Source organism: Glycine max, chromosome 17 (genome assembly GCF_000004515.6).
Source record: "Glycine max cultivar Williams 82 chromosome 17, Glycine_max_v4.0, whole genome shotgun sequence".
NCBI lineage: Eukaryota > Viridiplantae > Streptophyta > Magnoliopsida > Fabales > Fabaceae > Glycine > Glycine max.
In genome coordinates, this window is record NC_038253.2 from 18,026,072 (window position 1) to 18,032,071 (window position 6,000).

At 27.5% G+C, this 6,000-nt stretch overlaps 1 pseudogene; it reads left to right on the top strand.

Annotated features, from left to right (window-relative positions):
* Window positions 1-5,392, top strand: part of LOC100813921 (triacylglycerol lipase OBL1-like) — a 35,548-nt pseudogene extending 30,156 nt beyond the window's left edge.
* The last annotated feature ends 608 nt before the right edge of the window (window positions 5,393-6,000 follow it).

Here is a 6,000-nt window from a genome sequence, read left to right on the forward strand (position 1 = left end):
AGGGGTCAATTGACTCTTGTTTGAGTCTTCAGCTAGGGCGCACAACTCAGTCTTCTGAGGTCACGAGAGTGTTGTTCGAGTCACGTTACTATAATGTCGTGCCAACCACGATGGTGTTCTCCAAATCAACGTCGTCAAAGTAATGTTTCCGCAATTCAAAGATGGATTTGTACATCACCGTCTTTGTTTTTTAACATTGTTATTATGAAATTGTCACCACTTATTATACAACATCGGTTTAGGAGGACCGATGTGGTTAGTGTGTCGTAAAAACCATATTTTTTAGTAGTGACCATTGGTTATAATAATTTGTAACAAAAAAATTAATAGACTCATAAATTTATCAATAAGTTTAAGGCTAATAGAAGAGATTAATCTTTCATTGATAAATTAGGATTTATATATTGACTAAAAGAAAGGAAAATGTTTAGTTAAGAAAGAAAAATGAAAGAGAAGAAAGTAGATGGAAAGAAAGACAGAGAAAAAAATGATAGAAAATGAGATAAACTTTTAATTATTTGGCATAAAAAAATTGACAAGATATCTTCTTCCGTTTTCTATTGGATAGTAAATTAGAAAAAAGAAAAGAAATATTTGTCAGACTTAAATATCCTTAAGTAAAATATGCATTTACAGTATTATTAAGGATACATGTAAAAATCTTTCAAAAAAAAGTATTATTAAGGGTACTTTTGTCTTTAACTTAAAAAGTTATTCTCTCAGCCTTTTCACCCCAAATTGGAAAGAAATATAAGTGAAGGGGTCTTCTTTCTCCTCTTTCCTCTCTTATCTCTCCCATTCCTTCTATTTTCATTTATACCACAATTAATATTATTAGTGTGTCTAACCATGCCTTCAACATGGATACATGTGTGAGAAATAAAATAAAAATTAGCCTTTTATTTTGATAAACATAAATATTCGTTTTATACTTTTTTTCCGTATTCACTTATATTCTAGTCAATATTTCTTTTGTAATTTAAGATTTTATGTGGATGTCAGAAAATAAATTTAACTACTGAAGGCGAAGCAGAAAACGAAGGTTAAATTTATGAGAGAACCCTAATATTCACGATTTATATATATATATATATATATATATATATATATATATATATATATATATATATATATATATATATTGGATTCGAAGTGTGATAATATTATTATGTCATATAACACACATATGAAATGTATGATTATTCATTTGAAGGGGATTCACTTCTTATGTATTTTATTTTTTATCCAATGTATTTATATAAATAGGCAAATTGGTAAAGGCGGATCCTAAATCAGATAAATATTTGTCCTTTATTGGAAGTTTGGATGTGCGAGTAAACATGGACGACGTCGTTCGGCGTGAAGATTCCAAGTACTATCCAGCACTTTCTATGATGGCTTCCAAAGCATCCTACAATAACGAGGCTTACCTTAAAACTACAGTGGAAAATTACTGGAAGGTATGGTAATGATGATTCTGTTAATATCAGTCCCAATTTTAATTTTAAATAAGTAAAAGTGAAATGATTTTTTAAATATTTATTAATTAAAGTTCAAAATTTCTGATATAATAAATATTTTTTGGATAAAAAATTCCTTTACTTTAATTGCATAACTCAACTACAAAAAATCATTTACTTTAATATAATAGTAAAAATAAAATTGTTGTGTTTTGATCCTTTTATCTTCAAGTTCATTTTGATGTACCTCTAATTATATTTGTTTTTTATGTGAATTTTACAGATGGAATTTGTGAAGTTTTCAATGGTTAGAACCGAAAAACATATGCCCTAGATATTTTCTAAACTTGCAATTTTTTATTTATTAAAAATGATCGCATTGAAGTTCAAACATATAAATTCATGTATATTGCTACAATCTCCCACTACTAGCCCAATCCTAATGAATTCTAGACTTGCAAATTAAATGCTTTTAAAGATTAACAAAATTACCATTAGGTTAAAAAAAACATTGGCACTTTTTTTATAAAAAAAAACGCACTAGCATGCTTTTTTGTTATACTATTTATTATTAAACAATTGCAATTGATGTTGACTTTTGAAATTATCTGGTGGTCTTATTTTTTATTCAATAAGTCTGGTAAATAATTTAAGGTTAAATTACTTTTTAGTTCCTTTTTTATATTTATTTGGTTCAATTTAATTTCTTTATTAATAAAAAGATATAACTTGTTATCTTAATTTTCAAACTCGTCTCCATTTTACCTTTTCCATCTCTTAAAAAATTAACCTTAGCAAATTAGACACATGTCACTTTAATATTTTACGTTTTCTTTAACGATGTCACTATTAATTAGACAAAAAGGACATGGTTGACACAATTTTAAAATTTAAGGGATCAAATTGAATTATTAAGTAAAACGAGGGATCAAGACAATATATAACTTAACCTTAATTTAATAATAAAGATTATGTTCTTATACACTGATATTTGACTTCACTAATCAGAGTATCAAGGAAAGCCAACAACTCAAGTCTTGATTGCCTTGGATAAGCATGAGGATCGCCATACATATGTTGTAGCCTTCAGAGGAACAGAACCCTTTGAAGCTGATGCATGGTGCACTGATCTTGACATATCATGGTATGGTATTCCTGGCGTTGGAAGAATGCATGGTGGCTTTATGAAAGCCTTAGGGCTTCAGAAGAATGTTGGATGGCCAAAGGAAATTGAACGAGATGAGAATCTTCCCCCCTTAGCCTACTATGTTATTAGGGACATTCTAAGGAAAGGTTTGAGTGAAAATGACAAAGCAAAGTTTATAGTGACAGGACATAGTTTGGGAGGAGCACTTGCAATTCTCTTTGGGACAATCTTGTGTTTGCACAATGAGACATTGTTGTTGGAGAGGTTGGAAGGAATCTACACCTTTAGGCAACCAAGAGTTGGGGATGGAGCATATGCAAATTATATGAGACAAAAATTTAAGGAACATCATGTTAGGTATTGTAGGTTTGTTTATTGCAATGAACTTGTTCCGAGGTTGCCCTATGATGACAAGGAAATGATGTTCAAGCACTTTGGGACATGTCTTTTCTTTGGGACATGCCCTATGAACTCGAGGTAAGCCATATAATGATATATAATCACAGTTAATTGCAAAAATAAGACAAACATCATGATTAGTAGTAATATTTCATTTGATACAAAAGAAAGTAGTTTTCCAATAACCTATAAAAGAGAATAGGGTAAATTATCTTTTTAATTCCTAGAAGGGTTTGGCATATCATCTTAGTTCCTTAGAGTAAGAAAATTAAAAACATAATTCTTTAGAATTGTAATATGTTAAGGGGTGTATTGGATTAGGATTTCAAAAATGATTTTAAAAGATGTTTTTTATATAAAAAAAATATTATGATATTCAATCAAGATTTTTAAATGATATAAATAAGTTTTGTGATATTTAATTAAGACTTTTAAGATTTTTTTAGTGAAGGCAACAAAATTTGATGATATTCAATTAGGATTTTTTATAACATAAAAAGTATTTTCGTATTAAAAATATACAAATTTCGATGGATTGTTTTTTAAGAAGGATTTTGATGAATTTCATCAAACTTTTTAATAGAAAACATCTATCAAACAATCTCACCCAAATCCTTGAGATCTTGTTTGACTCTTTTTTTTCTATTGATTACCAGATTTTCTTTTATTTCATCACACATACTCTCTTCTCTCTTTAATATTTTTCAAGATGTGTGTGTCATATATGTTTATTGTATTCTTTTGGAATAAAAATATATTAAATACATTCCTCCCATATGCACTTTTAATTTCCATTTGTTTTCTAAATTAATGTTTGTCTTATGTGCTAAGACTAATCATGTTTTTCTTATATTGAATATGTTTATCACCTACTCGACACAATGTTTTTGTGATTGTCACCTTTAATTTCGTCATTCACATAACTCACTAACCCTCCAACAAAATTTTCACCCTCATCACTCCCTTCTACCCATTTAAACATGTCATTGGATTTATCATGAATTAATTGAAGTATTTAAAAAAATCAGAAAACCAATATATAATTTTAAATCCATATTGTTCAATTCCAAAAGTTAGAATGAGAAAATGTTATTGAAAGAAGGGTTCGTATAAGAGAATATAAAGTTAGAATCAATTTAATTATTAAAAGATTACAAAAACTACATTGGCTTTAACTTTTTTTTATCCAAACCTCATTTTGAATGTATTTTTAAAAATTCACAGAATCCTTTTAAATCTAAAAAATCTTTTCAAATCCTTTACATTTTTATGATATAAATATATTAAAATACAAATTATCATAAAAATTTTATAAAGAAATTTGATAAGTCATAATATTCTTACATAATCTTTAAAATTCATAAAACTTTTTTATGCTAAAATAATTTTTTAAAATCTTAATCCAACACACCCCTTAATCATATATGTTAGTCTAAAGTTGTGATGTACACAATGTGTGTGACTTAAGCTTTAAAACTAACATATATTAAGGGTTTAAAATGATAGTAAAAATTAAGTTTAAAAATGTAGATCAAACAACTCACAAGTTTAAAGATTTTTTTTGAAATTTTCTTAGTTTTAGGGGTCCATATGATTTTTTTTACAACATGGGTCTAAAGATGATATATCAAAAAGAATTCTATGATGCTTTGCTTGACCCAGCTCCTAAATGAGCGTTGACTTTTAATATAAATTATATCCTTGTGTGTTCAGCTAAAGTTACCTTAGAAAAACTATATTGTGTATCTATATATAGTCATTAGATACTCATCAAAACTATATAGCCATTAGACAAGAAGGATATCATGAATATTTTACTGGAATAATACTACATACATGAACTATCTTCATAATTTTATGCTTAATTGCAAAGCATGATTTCCTTTTTAAAGTTAACAATACAAACTCTAAACACAGCCATATATAGTTAAAACTTAAATAAAGTCTCAGGTGTTAAGCTGTGTGCAGCGCTGTGATTGCAACTATATGAATGGGATGTTACATTCTATTTTTGTGAATTATAAAAAGGTTTTTGTTTTGTTTTTTCTTTGTTTTTTAGCAGAATAAAAAACTGATTGCATAAAAACCTAATATTAATTTATAGTTATTTTTTATATTTTATTTTATGCAGGTTCTTGAAGAGCAATGGAATAAGAACTACTTCTCACTCTGTTGCGTGATAACCATGACATACAATGCAATTTTAGAAATAATAAGGAGCTTCATTATTGTCCGCCAAAGTGGAGTTTACTACAGAGAAGGATGGTTTCTCTTTGCTTTCAGGACAATAGGCTTAATAATTCTCGGAGTACCTGCTCATGGTCCCCAAGATTACTTCAATTCCACTCTTTTAGGAAAGATTGAAAAACACTTCAAGGCAGACTGATGGGCATGAAGATGCATTAGTGATTCAAAAGTCGAATATGATATCGAAATAAAAAGACTATATACGTCACGGTTTAATTGAGTGCATGTTTAGATAAATGCTAGTAAAACTAATTTTGTAAAACTAATTTTGAAGTGATGTAATTTATTTTTGGATGTTTTTTTTTATAAAAGTAAGTTATAAGTAAAATTTTGTTTTAAATTTTTTTATCTATCATATAAATTATTTAAAGTTGTTCTAACTCGGAATCAATTTTAGATAAAAAATCAATTGTAAACTTTTATCGGACATGAAATTTGAAAAAATTTTAAATTTGAAATCAAACACACATTGATTCAATTGCCTGTTGTTAAATTAGAATCAAACTAAATATTACTGAAATTTTTTTGAATGGACAGTACAAAAATTTTTGTAAATAAATATTACTGAAAAAAAAAAGATTTTTGTTTCATATAAGTTGTTTTCTATATTTTAGATTGGTTTGATTTATGAACTTGATTTTTCTGCTTTCTCCTTTCAAGCTATCCCTATATTGCCTTTTCAAAACTACACAGTTTTTATGATTTTCATGGAGTGGGTCCACAGTTAAATATTAACACAAGTGTTAT